Below are 20403 nucleotides of genomic sequence, written 5' to 3'. Positions count from 1 at the left end.
ACCCAAAATTTTGTTAAAATGAATGTTAAAAGGTAAATAAATAAATTAATTTAAAAAAAAGAAAGAGCTGTTATAAATATATTTGCACATATGATCTTTTACTTTATTTGTTCTCACTGAAGTATAGATAATATAATATTATCAATAAACTGAAGACTATGGAAAGTTTAGTAACTCTTGACCATAGTCCCAAATTCATTTCCAGAATATTTGTGTCTACTCACAACTCTACTAAGAGTGTATCAATTCCCCTGTTTTCCCACTGGTCCACCAAGATGTTTTTTTGGTCAATTTAGGTAGTCTTATACATGTGAATTGGAAACTCATAATTGCTTTAACTGATATTTCCCTAACTTCTAGTGATATCAACATCCTATCATATGGTTCGGATAGCATGGATTATTTCTTTCCCTTTTTGAACTACAATTTCATATCCTCTGATCCTTTATCATTTGATTCAATTCCCTGTATATTTTGGAAAAGAAGATTTTATCATAAAAATTTCCTTCAAAAAATCCCCTTCTGCAGTTAACAATTTCCCTTCTAAACTAAGCTTCATTGTATTTGTTGTACAAACCCTTTTAAATTTTCATAATCCTAATTATCATTTTATACACTGCAATTTTCTCAATTCCTTATCATGAAACTTTACCCAGTCATAAATCTGCAAGGTATGATTTTTTTCCTGTAAGTATAATTTGTTCTTGATATGATGATTTATATAAAAGTCATTTATCCACTGAAAACTTATTTTGAGTGAAAATCTAATTTTTGGCAGATCATTACACTTTTCTCAGCATTTTTGTCAAATCATGAGTAAAAAAACCGCAACAACTAACATTTTTGATTTTATGGAGGACAAAGCTGCGAGGTATATTTACTTCAACATGTTGTATATGTAATTAGTTTCATGAATTGACCTCTCAATTTCTTAAAACCAAATATCCTTGATGATTACTATTTTGAATTACTAGACCCATTTCCTTCCCCAAATTTTTCCCAGTCATGGGATTTCTGATCTTTTGTCTTTTTAGAATTTAGATTGATATACTTAGGGGACTAACTTGGTAATTTGTGGTAACTGGTGTTAGTTACATATAGAAATAAGGCAGCTAGGTGGCAGATTCAGCAAATTCAGCCTCAGACACTGAGTAGCTGTAAGATGTGAGCAAGTCATTTAACCCTGTTTGTCTCAGTCCCTCATATGTAAAATGAGATAGGGAAGGAAATGGTAAATCACTGTAGTATCTTCTCTGAGAAAACCCAAAAAGATCACAAAGAGTCAGGCATGACTGAAAAAAATGACTAAATAACGGCACAAAAAACAATTATTTGAGTGGATTTATTTCATTTCCTAAAATTTTCCTTAAGTTATTAAGAGTCCCATCAAAGTCCATGGCATTATCAAATGTTTCAGAATCAGAAATGTATCATTCTATCAGCAAAAAAATTATTAATGAAGAGATTGACATCTAATTTATCACTGTATCCTAAGGACTATACGATTTTTTCATTTAATTTGCAGCTGAAACCTGTTTTATGTCATCTTTTCCAGTTAACATTTGAGTTCCTTGAGAGCAGGGACTGTTGAACTACTCTATTTGTGTCACCAGGATTTAACACAGTGCTTTGTGCATAATAAGCACTTAATAAGTGCTTTATTCTTTCACTAATTTGTCTCTTGTCTCATTTGTCTCATTCTTGTTGACTTTCTTGGAATTTCTTAATTGTGCCATTATATCATGTGCAAAAATAATGGTTTTTCCTTTTCCCATGCTTATTGTTTTTGGAGGAGGGGGAAGTGAAGGCAACTCAAGTTCACCCAGCTAGTAAGTGTGAAGTCATATTTGAACTCAGGTCCTCCTGACTCCAGGGTCAGTGCTCTATTCACTGTGCCATCTACCTGTCTCTTATTCTTTAAAATTCTTGCATGCTTGTGTATCTATCTTATTGCCATAAAGAGCATTTCTAGAAGGATGTCCATGATAATGGGCATCCTTGATTTATTCCTGATCTTTTGACAAAGGATTCTAGTTTATCCCTATTAGATATAATGATAATACTTGGTGTTAGATATGTATCATTTAGCATGTTACATTAAGGTCCATTTATTTCTATGTTTTATGGTATATTTTTTCTTCAAAAAAAATGATGTGGTATTTTGTCAAAAATATTTTTCTGTGTCTAGTAATATAATCACATCGTTTTTCCTCATTAATATAGCCAATTATGTTTACAATTTTCCTAATATTAAATCAAGCCTACAGTCCTGGTATAGGTATGTCCTGGTAATAGCTTGTAATCTTTTTTTTTTTAATATTTTACTATAACTCTCTTGGTAATAACTTATTTAACATTTTTGTATAGTAATAATAATAATAATAATAGTTGATATTTATATGGTGCTTCAAGGTTTGTGAAACACAATATACGTACTATCTCTTGTGATCTTAACAAAAATCCTGGTAGATATTTTTATTCCTATTTTACATTTGAGGATTAGTTGGTTGGTTGCTGTCCTTCATTCTCAAAGAGGACCAAAATGACATCACTGTGCTGCAGCCAAGTTTCAGTGTGTCCACCTGTGTCTGATTAGAGCTATACTAGCTCGGAATGCTCTACCACAGGTCAGGCACAAATAGGCTGTGTGAACATTTGGGGTAACATGCACTTTAAATTTGCACATCTTACATTTTCTTTGAGCTGTTTCAATTCTGCTTTGCTCACCGAGCACAGCACCTTCTCTGATGTGGGCATGCCCTGCTAAAGAATGCTGTGCTAGTGTCTCGCATGTCACAGAATCAATTCCAAAGTTCTTAAGTGGGACCTGAGAATGTTCTCATGTTACTTCTTCTGACCACCATGTAAACACTTTTTAAAGGGTCAAGGGACTTGCCCAAGGTCAGGTAGCTAGCAAGAATTTAAGCAAAGATTTGAACTAAGGTCTTTCATCACTCCCAGTTCAGTATTCTACCCACCCTCACATTTTGTTATCTAGATATATTGGTCTATAATTTTCTTTCTCTCTTTTCACTTTGGTTTACACATCAGTGATATTTTTGTCTTTGAATTTGGTCTGATCCCTTCTTTTGATATTTTTGTAGGTAGTGCATGCATTGAAATGAATTATTCTTGGAATGTTTTATATAATCTAACTCTAAATCCATCTTGTTGCATGGTTATTTTTTTTTTTCCTTTTGAGAGTTTACTGAATTTAACTGAGAGTTAATTGAATTTATTTTAATTAAATTGTTTAAATTCTTTATTCCTTGTTAGGTCAATTTTTTTTTTAGTAAACATTCATCATTTTATTTGATTTATCAGTTTTATGAGCATATAACTTAGTAAAAATAGTTGCTAATCATACGCTTTATTTCTCCTTCATTTATTGTGAATTCTCACCTATTGACTTAGGCTCAGCTGTTCAACCGATCTTCTAAAAGGGCAGATCTGACCATGTCTCCTCCTGACTTTCATTGAATAATATTCCATGAATCTCTCTTTTCAATAGGAACAAAGTTCTTTGGTTTAGCATTCTACCTCCTCCTACCACTCTAGTCATAAATAAATTAGACATAAAGGGGAAAATGCCTATCAGATCATGGAAAGAAGAAATATTCATAACAAGTAGCATAAAGTATAGCAACAGACAAAATGAATAATTTTGATTATGTAAACTTAAAAACTTTCCCACAAAGAAATTCAAAAAGTTGTGATCAAAAGCAAAAAAGAAAAAAGTTGGAAAAAATCTCTGCAGCATATTTTTTTCTGATAAAAGTCTCATTTACAAGATACATAAAGAACTTATTAAAATTCATGAGGGATTTTCTAATTGATAAATGGTCCAATAGCATGAATAAGCAACTTGTAAAGGAAGAAACCAGCCTATTTGTAGTCATACAAAAAATTTTCCAGATAATAACTAATTAGAGAAAAGCAAACTAAAACAATAGAGGTGGGGTTTTTTTGCACTTAACAGTATTTTCTTTTTTTCCAGTTACATGTGAAGATAGTTTTCAATTTTATTTTTTGTAAGATTTTGAGTTCCAAATTTTTCTCCCTCATCTCTTCCAGAGACAGCAAGTGTTATACATATAAAATCATATTAAACATAATTCTACCTAATATCAATTAGACTGGCAAAACTGACAATAAAATAAATGACAGTAGTTGAAGAAACTGCAAGAAAACAGGAACATTGAGATACTGCTCTTTGAACTTTGAATCTATTCAACTATTCTGGGAAACAATTTGGACCTAGAAATAAAAAGTAACTGAACAATGCATGTCCATTGTCCTACTACTATACTATTATATCCTGATATCAGAGAAAGAGTAAAAGGTTCTATTTTACAGAAATATTTATAGGTGGTATTTTGGTATTGGCAAAAACTAAAAACAAAGATAACATGCATTAATCGGGAAATAAATGAATGTGTGGTGCATGGGTGTAATAAAAGCACTATTATTCTTTAAGAAATAAGGAAAGATTATTTAAGGACATATCTAAAGATTTATACAAACTTATAGAGACTGAAACAAACAGAACCAGGAAAAAAACTTAAATGATAAAATAAATATTATAAACATGAACAATTTTGAAGATGTATAAATTTGTGAGGAATGAAATGAGGAGAAGTGGGAGAGCAATATTTACTGTTGTAATATGGTGAAAATACCTCTGGAAGTTCTTTTGACTTATGATAAATGCAATCACCTTCAGGATGCCAGAGAAACAACAAATATTTACCTCTTAGCAGAAGAGGATTCAATATCATTCAATCGTTTAGAGTACTAACTGCTAAATACTATGTGATCCTTACTCTGATTAATCAATTGAACTTATTCTTTCAGATTGCTTGCCAAATTTTTCCTTTGATCTGTAGGCTCTAAATTTTGGCTATAATTTGCTTGGGAGTTTTCATTTTTTATTTTTTTTCAGTAAATAATTGATGAAGTTTTTTTTTGATTGATACTTTGACTTATTGTTCTAATGTCTGGAAACTTTTCTTTCTTGAGATATAGTTAATATTCTGGTTAAGGTTATTCTTACTTTGTCTCCCCTTAACCTGTTTTCTATGTCAATTGTATTACACATAAAAACAACAACAATTATCACTAATATAATGGTTTAAAGTTGAAAAGTACTTTACAAATATTGTTTGGTTCTCAAAATAACATTGGGAAGTAGGTGCTATAATGATTCCCATTTTACAGCTACAGAAACAGAGGAGGACAGAGGTTAAGTGATTTTACCAAGGGTACACAACTAGCAAGTATTTGAGGCTGGAATTGAACTCATGTTTTCTTGACGAGATCCAAAGCTCTACTTGCTCTGTCCCCTAGTTCAATTTTTTCCAAAATTATTTTTAAATTTCTTTTTCCTTTGTGGACTCATTACCTTCTACTTGGTTCATTCCAGTTGTCAGGATGTCTGTTATTTGTAGAACTTTTTCTTCCATTTTTACTAAGCTTCTAATTCTCTTCTATGTCTTTCTTGCACACTCTCATTTCCCCCTCACCATTTTTTTCTCTAGTATGATATCAAATAAATCATTCTTACATGTTTCCTTACTTTTTTTTTTGAGGAATTCTTAATAATCTTGTAACCAAGCATTTTTTGAGGCTTATTTGTAGATGTTTTGTAGCTATTAATGATCATCTGGGTAATCTCTGGGACATGACAATCTTCCTAAGAACTTTATATCTCTTGTTTGTTTTCATATTCTTTCATTCTGAAATCTGAGACCGGTTTTTTGGATAAGTGACAAACCCTTCAAACTTCTACCAGGATTGTCATACCCTCATACAGCTCTGGCCAGACTTATTTGGTCTTATTTGGACTTATATATCTTCTTGAGTATCAGGTATTGCATTCTTCAAAGATCACACAGGAGACTTAAGATATGGAGCTATAAACTTTCAGTCAACTTTATATGGTCTGATCAAGGTTTTAATCTTACTGCTGCCCTCCTGCCTTTTCCAGACCCCAGAAGGTGGTTTCAATCACAGCAGAATGTTTACTTATGAAAGATGTTTAGTAGATAATTGCTGACTACTCCTCCACTCCACTAGTTGAAAGATTCTGTGGCTTCCCCATTTAGGTATTCCTGCTTTTCTTGTGGGGATTAGGTTTAGGCTTGGGTTCGAAATCCCTTCTTTAGGTTTAGAGTGGCAGTTGCAGCATGCCACTTGAATATGAGATCTTGATTGATCTTTCTGAGGTCAGAAAGACAGTTCTGTGGCTTCATTCTCATTTTGATGGCTGACTGTTATATTCTCTTATTCCCCTCCTCAGTCCTTCTTTTATGGTTTCTGACCCAGCTATTTGCCTGTGGGTTGAATTTGTCATCTTGTATTAGAAAGAGGCGCTGGGAGTGGTTTCTCCTTAGATTTCTCAATCCCTAATGGGTCTGTTATTCTTATTAGATCTTTGTTGGAGCAGTTGTAGAGGAAACTGGGTTGTACTGCTTCTTTCTGATCTATCATCTTGAATGGTATCAAAAATTAAGTCTGCAGGAAAAAGGAATAGAGTGAGAAAACACCAAATATATGATTTATTATGAAAGATAATTAGCCATTTGAAATATTATCAATTTACTAAAGATCAAGTAAACTGTAATTCATTGTTTATTTCTTATCTTTTAGATTTGGTCACATTATCACTCAAAGCATACCTTCTGTCTGTCTACTCAGAGAGATGTCTACCTCAATCTGTCAAGAAAAGCTTATAGTATGGGTGCTATAGTATGGGTGGTTCTTCTCTGCCATGGACATTTTTAATGGTATTCTACTGCAAAATTGATATCATATTAATGTCAGTAGAAATATAGTCCTTTAAGGTACTATAACAACCTGTATTTTGGCAGAGAAATCATAATGTGGTCACTCACATATCTGTAGGCTTTCAAACTTGGAAATCCAGTGCATATATATAATATGGAAAAGAATTATAAATATTCTTGAGACATGTGTAAAAACATAAAGATCCACCCTAGGCAGGAAACAAATGTATGTATGTTAAATAGGCTCACTTAATCTTCAGGAGTCTCAGGTTTTTATATTTCTCGATTTATTACAGCAGAATCACAGTATAGACATCTGGCTGCTAATGCTTATTCAAAATGCAATTATTTTCTTTTTGAAAAAAATAAAAGTTTTCTTTAACACAGGTATTCCTTATTTTGAATAACCAGATAGGATTTTGAACTTCTAGAATTAACAAGATATGTAATTAATTTTCCAGAATCAGAACCTTCACACTTATACAATTTTAAAGCTTGTTTATGACAACAACAGCATATTTGAACCATAGTATTTTTGACAGCTACCACTACTTGCAGTTGTCAAAACATCACTGTGGTAATTCTGAAGTAACTGTCAAACATCAGACATATCTAACACACCTATCTCTGAGTGAGAGCGAGAGAGAGAGAGAGAGAGAGAGAGAGAGAGAGAGAGAGAGAGAGAGAGAGAGAGAGGAAGGGAGGGAAGGAGGAAGAAAAGGAGGGAGAGGGAGAATTTGTGGTACCTGTGTGTGGGTAGTAAAGGGATTTTTAGGCAAAGTAAAAATAATATTTAGTACTCAACATGAAGGGAAAAGACTCAGAGAAAACTGTAAATTACTAAAAATTCTGTGAATTTTTACTAAATTTTAAGTTCCATATAGGTAGGAACTTTGTATTGTTTATCTTTTATGGGCCCAGAGGCCCAATTAACTGCCTCACATACTGTAGAAGCTACATAAAAAAAAATATTAAATGAGTGAATTAAAGTGTTCCAAAAGAAAAAGTAAACTACCAAATAAGCATTATGGATCCCCTACCTAATTTAGCAAAGAGGTGTAATAATAGATGTCATGGAACGAGACACCATCTCATGTATAATATACAAAATGGAGCAAACCTTAATGTCCACTCATCCACACTGAAGTTCGATGTACTTTAGCATTAGAATGCTTTCTGAGTTGAGAAATAAGATGAACAAATTATTTTTCCTTTGTAATAACTACAGTAATAATATAGTATAGTCATGTAAAACATATCCATAATAGTCATATTTTGAAAGTAAACATAGACAAGAAAAGTAAAGAATACAAAAAAGCATGCTTCAGTCTGTATTCAGGCACCATCTCTTTCTCTGGGGATGGATAGCATTTTTCATCCTTAAGTCCTTTAGAGTTGTGTTAGATCATTGTATTACTGAGAATACCTTAGCCATTCAAAGCAGATCACTTTAAAATATGACTGTTACTTTGTACACAGTACATTTCACTTTGTACCAGCCTGTGTAATTCTTTCCAGATTTTTTTCTGAGCATGCTGTTCATCATTTCCAGTGCCATAGTATTCTGTCATAATTACATATCACAACATGTTCAGACATTCCCTAATTGGTGGGTATCCCTTCAACTTCTAATTCTTTGCCACTAGAAAAGAGTTTCTATAAATATTTGTGTACAAATAGGTCATTTTCCTTTTTGCTTTTCATCAGCCTTTTTGTATTGTGAACCTAGTAGTGGTATTGCTAGGACAAAGGGAATGCATGAATTTATAACCCTTTGGGCATAGTTCTAAATTGATCTACAGAATGATTGAATCAGTTCACAACTCCACCAACCAATTGTTAAAGCCTCATTTATCCTACATCCCCTCCAATATTTGTCATTTTCCTTTTCTGTCCTATTAGTCAATCTAATAGATATGAGGTAGTATCTCAGTATTGTTTCCAATCACTTTCCAATGTACTTTTCCAATCACTAGTGAGTTAGAATAGTTTTTCACATGGCTATAGATAGTTTTGATTACTTCATCTGAAAATTGATCATATCTTTTAAGCATTTATTAATTAGGGAATGGCTCTTATTTTTAGAAATTTGAGTAAGTTCCCTATATGTTTGAGAAATAAGCCCTTTATCAGAGAAACTTGCTTCAAAATCTTTTCACAGATACTATTGTTAATGGTTTTTTTCTTTATCCTACCCCTCCATTTATTCTATTATTTTTCTCCTTTCTCCCTGTTCCTCCTCAAAAGTGTTTTGCTCCTGACTAGCTCCTCCTCCTATCTGTTCTTCCTTCTATTCCCTCCCAATCTGATGTTTTTCTTTGTCCTTGCCTCATTAAAGGGGTCATGCCCTGACTACTTCCTAAACAGGCCTATTCACTGAATGGGTGTTACCTTATCCTAAGTGAGTACCTGTGAAGAACTTGACCTAAAAGGCCCAAGGTCTCCCAGTGCATCCTGGGCCATTTCCAGTCATCCTGAGGAAATATCTTGCCAGGCCTAGAGGCCTGAGGGCTACCCGAGTCTTACCTTACCTATCGCAGGTCTTCGGCTGGCCAAACCAGATAAACGTATGAGAGAAGAGACTTTCCGGAGTCGAACAAGGGTTAGGCTTTATTCAGGGTCTTGGTTACATGTGCAGGGGGAACTCTTCCTTAGGAGAGAGAGAGAAATCTCCAAAGGAGGCAAAGATCTTACAGTAAGAGAATGAAAGCAGAAGTGGAAATGGGGAGAGAGGGGAGAGGGAAGAGGGGCCTTCTGTCCTCTAAGGGCCCCTCAGCGCTAAGAGCGCCTTCAGGCTTTCCTGACCCTACTTAAGCTCTCCTGCCACATAGTTTGCACCTGAATACCGTGCCTGTTAGATAACAATAGGTGTGCTCAGATCCGGGCCAATCTCGAGGGCGGGGATGCTCTCTCCCAGCGTTTCCCACGGGAAGAGGCGGAAATGCACGAGATAGCTTGGTCTCACACCTCAATTCCCTGCTGTTCCCTGGGGGTCCTCATGAGAACTCTAAGGTTTAGAAGTTCTCATTTTTACCTGCCCGAGACTGTCCACATGGAACTGAATTTACACCCCCAACAATATCTGTTCACTGGATTCAGATGGCTCTGGAGGAGAAGTGAGGCTGGTGACCTTGAACAGCCCTCCCTCACTCAAAACAAAGTCATGTGCATGTCATGTCATCATTTCTCTGATGGCGTGGTCTTTGTCGGCAGTGAAGGACAAACACAACCCTTCTATTCCCAATGCCTTTTTGTTATCCATTCTCATCCTACTTTCTTAGAGGGTAAGTAAGATAAATTTCTGTACCTAACTGAATGTAAGTTATTCTCTCTTTGAGTCAGTCCTGATGAGAGTAACATTCACTCACTACCTCTCACCTTCCCCCTCTTCTGCTCCACTATTAAAACTTTTTCTTCCCTCTTTTATGTGAGATAATTTATCCCATTCTACTTCTCTCTTCCTATTTTTCCCAGTGCATTCCTTTCTCATCCCTTAATGTTATTGTTTTGATATCATCTTTCATATTCAACTCATATCTGTGTCCCCTGTCTATATCTACTCCTTCTAACTATACTAACAATGAGAAAGGTCTTATAAGTTACAGGTATCATTTTCCCATTTAGGAATATAAACAGTTTAAACATTAATCCCCCCATATATTTCATTTGTTATTTCCTGTTTCCTTTTTACCTTTGTATACTTGTCTTAAGTTGTATTTGATAGTCAAATCTTGCCTTCCAGAATATCATGTTCCATGACCTCTTATCCTCTAATGTTGCAGTTGCTAAGTCCTATGTAGTACTGATTCCCCAACATCTGAATTGTTCCTTTCTTGTCACTTGCAATACTTCTTCCTTGACCTGATAGTTCTGTAATTTATCTATATTCTCCCCTGGAAGTTTTATTTTGGGATCTCTTTCCTCAGGTAATCAAGCAATTCTTTCAATGCCTATTTTGCACTCAGTTTCCAGGACATTTGGACAGTTTTCCTTGATAATTTCTTGAAAGATGCTGTACAGGCCATATTTTTGACTATAGCTTTGAAGTGGTCTAGTGATTCTGACATTGTCTCTCCTGGATCTATTTCCAGGCCAATTGTTTTTTCCGATGAGGTATTTTACATTTTTTTTCTATTTTTTCATTCTTTTGAATTTATTTGATTGATTCCTGATATGTCATAGATTCCTTAGCTTCCACTTGCCCAATTCAAACTTTTAAGGAGGGTTTTCCCCAGTTAGCTTTTGTTACCTTTTCCATTTGTTCAGTTGTACTTTTTAGAAAGTTGTTTTCTTCAGAGGAATTTTGTATTCCTTTTGGCCAATTCCACTTTTTAAATGGTCTTTTTCTCTCTCTGAGCTGTTGACTCTTTTTTTTTTCATGATTCTCTTTCACCACTCTCATTTCTTTTCCCAATTTTTCTTCTACCTCACTTATATGATTTTTACCTCTTTTTTTTTTTTTTTTTTTTTAGCTCTTCCATGAGTTTTTTCTGGACTTGAGACTAGCTGCCCTTTTTCTTTTGAGTTTTGTTCACAGGCATTTTTGATATTGTTGTCCCCTTCTGAGTTTGTGCCTTGGTCTTCCTCGTCACTATAATAACTTTCTATGGCCAGATTATTTGTGTTATATTTATTTTTTGCTCATTTTTTTTTGTTTTTCCTTTTTTTTTTAAATTTGAACTCTGCTACCAGAGTGTAAGGGGCACTATTTGAGCTTTTTATGCCAGTGCTGCAGACCTTGGCTGTTTATCTGATACAAATGTGATGTTTCCCTGAAGCCCACAGGAGATCTCATGTCTGGTGCTGCACTGAGGGGATATAGTGGGAGGTCCTGGAACTGCTGGAGTCTATAGGGTTCTGGTAGCTTTCCTGGCACTTAGCACATGTCCTAGTGGTGGTATCTTTCATTTCTTTAGTCCAGTGGGGTGTTTCCGCATTTCCCTGGGGTTAGACTGAAGCATGTGGTGTTCTGATCTTTGGAGGCTGCTTGTTTGCTCAGGACTACGTTGAAGTATGACTTCAGTCCAGTGCTGGTGGTAGCCTGTTTGCTTAGATATCCACAAGTTTTGCCTCTTAGTTCAGAGTTGGGCTGAAGCACATGAAGTTCTGACTAATGGAGGATGCCTGTTTGCCTGGGGCTAGGCTGAAGCATTCATGGTGGTTCCCAGAGCTGAAATCTGCTTTTCCACTGCCTATGCTGAGGCACGTGCAGTGCCCTAGAGTTGGCCTTTGCCTACTTCACCGCACTGGAACTCAAAATCTCACATTGGTTTGCTGAGGTGGAGTTTGCTGCTGGCTTGCTAGGATGCTGTCCTGGACTGTGATCCCTTTTTACCACTATGAGATAGACTTGTGGTGCCCCTCTTCCAAGTTTCTTGGGCTAAAAGATTATTTCACCCCATTTTTTGCTAGTCCTGCTATTACAAGATTTGAGGTTGATATTTTATGGTGGTTTGGAGGGGAATATGGAGGAGTCATAGTTATTTACTGCTTACTTCACCATTCAGAAGTCCCATACTTTTTATTTTTGATACTGGTAACTTGGTTTTCTTCTTTTCTTTTAGTGAAATTACTTTAGTTTTTTTTCCCATAAAAATCAACTCCTAGTTTTATTAGTTGAATGGAGTTCTTGTTTGCAATTTTATTAATCTCTTTGTTTTTTGGATTTCCAATTTAGGGTTTAATTGAGGATTTTGAATTTGTTCTTTTTCTAGGATTTGTTGTTGTTGTTGCACACCCAATTCATTGATCTGTTCTTTCTCTATTATAATTATTTACACATTTCTACATATAAAATTTCCCCTAAGTAATGCTTTGGCTTTTTCCTACAAATTCGGTTATGTTGTCACATTGTTATCATTCTCTTTAATGAAATCATTGATTGTTTCTATGATTTATTTTTGACCTACTCATTCTTTAGGATTAGATTATTTAAATTCTAATTAACTTTTAATGTATCTTTCCCACTGTCCTTTAATGTAATTATTATGATATGAAAAGGATATATTTACATTTCTTTCAGGAGGTGATGAATGGATTCCTCCTATTTCAATTTTACGCATTAGTTCTAGTATATACAGCAGATTTCCTTGATGATTTCTAGAAATATTAATTTTTAGGCTCTTTATTGGATCATGGTTTTCAGTCCAATAATTGTTAAATTATCTCTCCTCAATCTATTATTTTCCAAGTCAATTGTTTTTTCCAATGAGATATTTCCTTCTTTTCTTTTGTTCATTTATTTGATTTTGTTTTGCTCTTTCTTGATGTCTCATAGAGTCATTAGCTTCCACTTTTCCAGTTCTCCTTTTTTTTTTTTATTAATTTTTTTATTTTTTTAATGTTTAACAATCACTGCCATACAATTGCGATTTTATCCCTCCCCACCCACCCCCCACTACCTCCCTCCCTCCCCACGACTGCATACAATTCTGTATAGATTCTACATATACTTTCCTATTGAGTATATTTTCACTATAGTCATGCTGTGTAGTCAGACTAAGATAAATGAAAGAATCCGTATAACAAATCAGAACATGATACACAAACAGATACACATACACAAACATGATCTGCTACATTATGTGAGTGACTTCCATATTTCTCTCTCTGAGTGTGGAAGGCATTTTGCCTTGAGGTCCACCATTGGGATTTTTTTTTTTTTTTCAGAAGTTCTTGTGTTATTACAAAAATCTAAGTCTACCAGAAAAAACTCTCACACACTGTGGTTGTTGCTGTGCATAAAGTTCTCCTGGTTCTGCTCCTTTCACTCAGCATCAGGTCATATAAGTCCTTCCAGGCCTCTCTGAAGTCTTCTTGTTCATCATTTCTTATGGCACAATAGTACTCCATTACATTCATATACCATAATTTATTCAGCCATTCCCCAATTGATGGACATCCCCTTGACTTCCAGTTTTTGGCAACTACATAGAGTGCTGCTATAAATATTTTTGTACATGTGGGACCCTTTCCCATTTTTATGATCTCTTGGGGATATAGTCCTAGTAGTGATATTGCTGGGTCAAAGGGTATGCACATTTTTGTAGCCCTTTGGGCATAGTTCCAAATTGCTCTCCAGAATGGTTGGATGCGCTCACAGCTCCACCAACAATGAATTAGTGTTCCAACTCTCCCACATCCTCTCCAGCATTTATCATTTTCTTGTTCTGTCATGTTTGCCAATCTTATAGGTGTGATGTGGTACCTCAGAGTTGTTTTGATTTGCATCTCTCTAACCAATAGTGATTTAGAGCATTTTTTCATATGATTATAGATAGCTTTAATTTCTTCCTCTGAAAATTGCCTGTTCATATCCTTTGACCATTTATCAATTGGGGAATGACTTGTATGATTATACATTTGGGTCAGTTCTCTATATATTCTAGAAATGAGGCCTTTATCCCCGAGCTTAGCTGTAAAAATTTTTTCCCAATTTACTACATCCCTCCGGATTTTGGTTGCATTGGGTTTGGTTGTGCAAAAACTTCTCAGTTTAATGTACTCAAAGTTATCCATTTTGCATTTCATAATGCATTCTATCTCTCCTTTAGTAAAGAATTCTTCCCTTCTCCATAGATCTGATAAATACACTATTCCTTGCTTCTCCAGTTTGTTCATGGTATCAATCTTTATACCTAAATCATGTACCCATTTGGACTTTATTCTTGTGTACGGTGTCAGGTATGGGTCTATGCCTAATTTCCGCCACACTGTTATCCAGTTTTCCCAGCAATTTTTGTCAAACAATGGGTTCTTATCCCAGAAGCTGGGGTCCTTGGGTTTATCAAACAGAAGGTTGCTATATTCCTTGCCTACTGCGTCTTGAGTGCCAAGTCTATTCCACTTGTCTACCTCTCTGTTTCTTAGCCAATACCAAGTGGTTTTGATAATTGCTGCTTTATAGTACAGTTTAAGGTCTGGTAGCACTAGGCCACCTTCCCAAGCATTTCTTTTCATTAGTCCCTTTGATATTCTGGACCTTTTGTTTTTCCAAATGAATTTTGATATTATTTTATCCAGCCCTAGAAAGTAATTGTCTGATAGTTTAATTGGTATGGCACTAAATAAGTATATTAATTTGGGTAGAATTGTCATTTTTATTATATTAGCACGGCCTACCCATGAGCAACTAATGTTTTTCCACTTACTTAAATCTGAGTTTATTTGTGCAAAAAGTGTCTTGTAATTGTGTTCATATAGTCCCTGGGTTTGTTTTGGCAGGTAGACTCCTAAGTATTTTATACTGTCTGCCCTAACTTTAAATGGGATTTCTCTTTCTATCTCTTGCTGTTGAACTTTGTTGCTAATATATAGGAATGCAGAGGATTTGTGCGGGTTTATTTTGTACCCTGCAACTTTGCCAAAGTTGTTTATTAATTCAAGTAATTTTTTACTTGAATCTCTGGGATTCTCTAGGTAAATCATCATATCATCTGCAAAGAGTGATAACTTAGTTTCTTCTTTGGCTATTCTAATTCCTTGAATATCTTTATCTTGTCTAATTGCTACAGCTAACATTTCTAGTACCATATTGAATAATAGTGGTGATAATGGACAACCTTGTTTCACCCCTGATCTTATTGGGAATGCATCTAGCTTATCCCCATTGCATATAATGCTTGCTGAAGGTTTTAGATAGATACTGCTTATTATTTTATGGAAAGTTCCCTTTATTCCTACGTTCTCCAATGTTTTTAGTAGGAATGGATGTTGTATTTTGTCAAAAGCTTTTTCTGCATCTATTGAGATAATCATGTGGTTTTTGTTAGCTTTGTTGTTGATGTGATCGATAATGCTAATAGTTTTCCTAATATTGAACCAGCCCTGTAGTCCTGGTATGAATCCTACCTGATCATAATGTATTAATCTCGTGATAAGATGCTGTATTCGTTTTGCTAAGATCTTATTTAAAATTTTTGCATCTATATTCATTAGGGAAATTGGTCTATAATTTTCTTTCTCTGTTTTGTCTCTTCCTGGTTTGGGTATCAAAACCATATTTGTATCATAGAAAGAATTTGGGAGGACTTCTTCTTCCCCAATTTTCAAGAATAGTGTATGTAGTATTGGAATTAACTGTTCTTTAAATGTTTGATAGAATTCACTTGTGAATCCATCTGGCCCTGGAGATTTTTTCCTAGGGAGTTCATTGATGGCTTGTTCAATTTCTTTTTCTGAGATGGGGTTGTTTAAGTATTCAACTTCCTCTTCTGTTAATCTGGGCAATTTGTATTTTTTAAAATATTCATCCATCTCGTTTAGATTGTCGAATTTGTGGGCATAAAGTTGGGCAAAGTAGTTTCTAATTATTGTTTTAATTTCCTCCTCATTGGAAGTGAGTTCACCGCTTTCATTTTTAATGTTAGTAATTTGGTTTTCTTCTTTCTTTTTTTTGATCAGATTAACCAAAGGTTTATCAATTTTATTAGTTTTTTCATAAAACCAACTATTGGTTTTATTTATTAACTCAATAGTTTTCTTTATTTCAATTTTATTAATCTCTCCTTTGGTTTTCAGTATTTCTAATTTGGTATTTACTTGGGGATTTTCAATTTGTTCTTTTTCTAGCTTTTTCAACTGCAAGCCTAAGTCATTGATCTCCTCTTTCTCTATTTTATTTATGTAAGCATTCAGAGATATAAAACTTCCCCTAATAACTGCTTTTGCAGTGTCCCATAAGTTTTGGTACGTTGTCTCACTATTGTCATTCTCTTGAATGAAGTTGTTGATTGTTTCTATGATTTCTTCTTTAACCCAATCCTTCTTTAGAATTAGATTATTTAGTTTCCAATTGATTTTTGGTTTCTCTTTCCATGGCCTTTTATTACATGTAATTTTTAATGCATTATGATCTGAAAAGGATGCATTGATTATCTCTACCTTTCTGCACTGGATTGTGAGATTTTTATGTCCTAGTACATGGTCAATTTTTGTAAATGTTCCATGTACCGCTGAGAAAAAGGTATATTCCTTTCTATTCCCATTTAATTTTCTCCAAAGATCTATCATATCTACCTTATCCAGAGTTTTATTTACCTCCTTAACCTCTTTCTTGTTTATTTTAAGGTTGGATTTATTGAGTTCAGAGAGGGGGAGGTTGAGGTCCCCCACTAGTATAGTTTTGCTATCAATTTCTTCCTTCAACTCCCCCAACCTCTCCTCTAAGAATCTGGATGCTATACCACTTGGAGCATACATGTTTAGTAATGATATTGCTTCATTGTCTATGGTGCCTTTTAGTAGGATATAGTTTCCATCCTTATCCCTTTTGATTAGATCTATTTCTGCTTTTGCTTTGTCTGAGATTAGGATTGCTACTCCTGCCTTTCTTACATGAGCTGAAGCACAATATATTCTGCTCCATCCTTTGACCTTTATCCTATGTGTATCCCCCCGTTTCAAATGTGTTTCTTGTAAGCAGCATATTGTTGGATTATGGCTTTTAATCCATTCTGCTATCCGTCTCCATTTTATGGGAGAGTTCATCCCATTCACATTCACAGTTATGATTACAATCTGTGTATTTCCCTCCACCCTCTTTCCCACCATTTGTGCTTTTAACTCTCCCGTCTCCCTTCCCCTCCTCAATAGTATTCACTTTTCTCCCCCTCCTCCTGCAGTCTTCCCCTCCTTCTTTTAGCCCCCCTCCCTTTTACTCCCCTTTACTCTTATTGCTTCTTTCCTCCCTTTTAGCCACCCTCCCCTTTCTTCCCCCTTCCCCTCCTACTACCTATAGAGCTAGTTAGGATTATCTGCTTAAGGTTATTGTTCCCTCCTTTGAACAAATCAGATGAGAGTACCTCTCAAACAATGCTCATCTCCCTCCCCTCCTTGCCTCCACTATGGTTTTGTACTTCTTCCTGTGATATAATTTGCCATTTTCTGCTTCCCCCTTTCCACACCTCCTATTACATTCCCTTCTCATACTTAAATCATATTTTTGCCATGACATCATTTACTTTATGCCCGTTCCCTCTACATATATCCCTTTTATCATAATAGCTGCACAGTTCTCAAGATTAACAGGTATCATCTTCCCTTACAGGGAGGTAAACAGATTGCCCTAATTGAGTTGCAAGTTTTTGTTTTTGTTTTTTCCCCTCTGTTTACCTTTTTATGATTCTCTGGAGACCTGCATTTGAAGATCAAATTGTCTATTGAGTTCTGGTGTTTTGGTCAGGAAGCTCTGGAAATCCCTTATTTCGTTGAATGACTTTCTCCTTGCCTGAAATGTTATGCTGAACTTTGCTGGGTAGTTGATCCTCGGTTGGAGTCCCAACTCCTTTGCCTTACGGAATATTGGGTTCCAATTCTTTCGATCTTTTAATGTAGAAGCTGCAAGGTCCTGTGTGATCCTGACTGTGTGACCTTGATATTTAAATTGTTTCTTTCTGGCTGCTTGTAGTATTTTCTCCTTCACTTGATAGCTCTGGAATTTGGCAACTATATTTCTTGGGGTTTTGAGTTTGGGATCCCTTTCCGGTGGGGAACGGTGGATTCTTTCGATGACTATTTTGCCCTCTGAGTCTAGTACTTCTGGGCAGTTTTCCTTGATGATTTCCTGGAAGATATTGTCCAGACTCTTTTCTTCATCATGGGTTTCTGGCAGGCCAATAATTCTTAGATTTTCTCTCCTGGATCTATTTTCCAGGTCAGTTTTTTTTCCAATTAAATATTTTAGATTTTCTTCTATCTTTTCATTCTTTAGATTTTGTTTGATTGATTCTTGTTGCCTCATTGAGTCATTAGTTTCTACTTGCCCAATTCTAATCTTGATCGTATTGTTTTCTTCAGTTAGCTTTCGCATCTCCTTTTCCATCTGGCCAATTTTTCCCTTTAAGGAGCTATTTTCTCCATTTAATTTTTGTACTTCTTTTTCCATTCGACCAATTTTCCCAGTTAGGTTTTGGGTTTCCTTTTCCATCTGATCAATTTTCCCTATTAGGTTTTGAGTTTCCTTTTCCGTTTGATTAACTCTTCCTTTTAGGGAATTATTCTCTCCAGTTAATTTTTGAACTTCCTTTTCCATTTCTTCAATTTTCTTTTTCAGATTGATGTTCTCATCAGTGAATTCTTTTTTTATGGTTTTAAAATCATTGGCCAGTTTTTCTTTTATATCCTTCTTCAGACGTTCCAGGTAATCTAGTTGTGCTTGCGAGAAATTCATAGTCCCATCTGAGGTTTCAGATGGAAGTACAGTCTCAGCTCTGACCTCTTTGGTGTTTGTGTTTTGGTCCTTATCCCCATAGAAAGATTCTATGGTTTTTTCACTTTTCGTCTGCTTTTTCCGATTCATGATGTTGGCTGAGTGTTGTAGCTTTTGGTTCTTTCAGTCAGAAGATACAGATCTTTTAAGTTGAGTTGATGTTTGTCTAGGCTAAAAGCAGGCTTTTTTTTGTTGTTGTTGTTTCCCAGATCAACCCTGGGTTTAGCTTGATAGGTGTGTGGGAGGTGTGGTCTGGTCTCAGGATATCTCCTCAGCTGGCCTGAGGCAAAGGCAAGGTCCGGGGGATGGTGATCCCAGCTTCCCTATTGTCTTCCCTTTTCCCCTGGAGGGCTGGGGCACGCCTAGAGGCTAATGCGTGTTCCCGCCCCTCCTGGGGCTCGTCTCCCGGGCTGCGGCTTGCTTGGGTCTCAGTGCGAATTTTTCTCTGCCCTGGGTCGTCTGTCCCTCCAGATAGCCTCCACCACGGTAGGAAGAATCCCCCTTTGCCACCTCTCCAGCCTCTGGTGTTATGAGACCACCCGCTCCCTTCTGCTGCTCCCACTGATCCAGGATCAATCTGGGGAAGAATTTTATGGTTCCCTCACGGTCATCGGGGGGGAGGGGAGAGCACTTACTGATCACTCCGGCATCCCAGCTCCTGGATGTTCAAGTAGTGACCCACTGAAGTCCCGTCTTTAGGCTGAAGATTTCAAAGGCTGTTGCGCTGATATCGTTGGTTCGGCCTGGCTTATCTCCTGCTCCGCTGGTCTCGCCCTCCACTCTCGGGCCCCTTGGGTCGCCTCCGCCCTGCCGCGCCAACCGCGCTGCGCTGTGCGCCGGGGTCTTACCCCCGCGGAACAGATCCCTCCCGTGGACCCCCCAGTCCAGCCTGGGCTCCGAATCTGTCAAAGTCCGTCTCCCACTGGATTCTACACCTCCAAAGCCTGGTCAGACTCTCCCCCCAGATATATCCAGAGGAGTTTCTCCAGGAGCTTAGGTGAGTCGTAGCTTTCACTCCGCCATCTTGGCTCCGCCCCCCCAGTTCTACTTTTTAAAGAAGTTGTTTTCTTCAGTGGCCTTTTGTACCTCTTTTTCCATTTGTCCAATTCTACTTTTTATACAGTTATTTTATCTAGTGAATTTGTGTGTGTATTTGAATTTTTGTGCTTCCTTTACCAAGCTGTGGACTTTTTTCATGATTCTTTTATTGCACTCTCATTTTTTCCCCATTTTTCTTCTACTCCTCCTTTTGAATTTTTAAAAACCTTCAATTTGTTCTAGGAGTTCTTCTTTTGGAGTCTGAGACCAGTTCACATTTTGCTTTCTTTAAGTGTTTGTAGGTAGGTGTTTTGACCTTGCTGTCATCTTCTATGTTTTGATTTTTTCCATCAGCATGGTGATTTTTCTATG

Source organism: Notamacropus eugenii, chromosome 5 (genome assembly GCF_028372415.1).
Source record: "Notamacropus eugenii isolate mMacEug1 chromosome 5, mMacEug1.pri_v2, whole genome shotgun sequence".
NCBI classification, from domain to species: Eukaryota; Metazoa; Chordata; class Mammalia; order Diprotodontia; family Macropodidae; genus Notamacropus; species Notamacropus eugenii.
The sequence above is the reverse complement of the archived record's forward strand: the minus strand, read 5'-3'. Positions refer to the sequence as shown.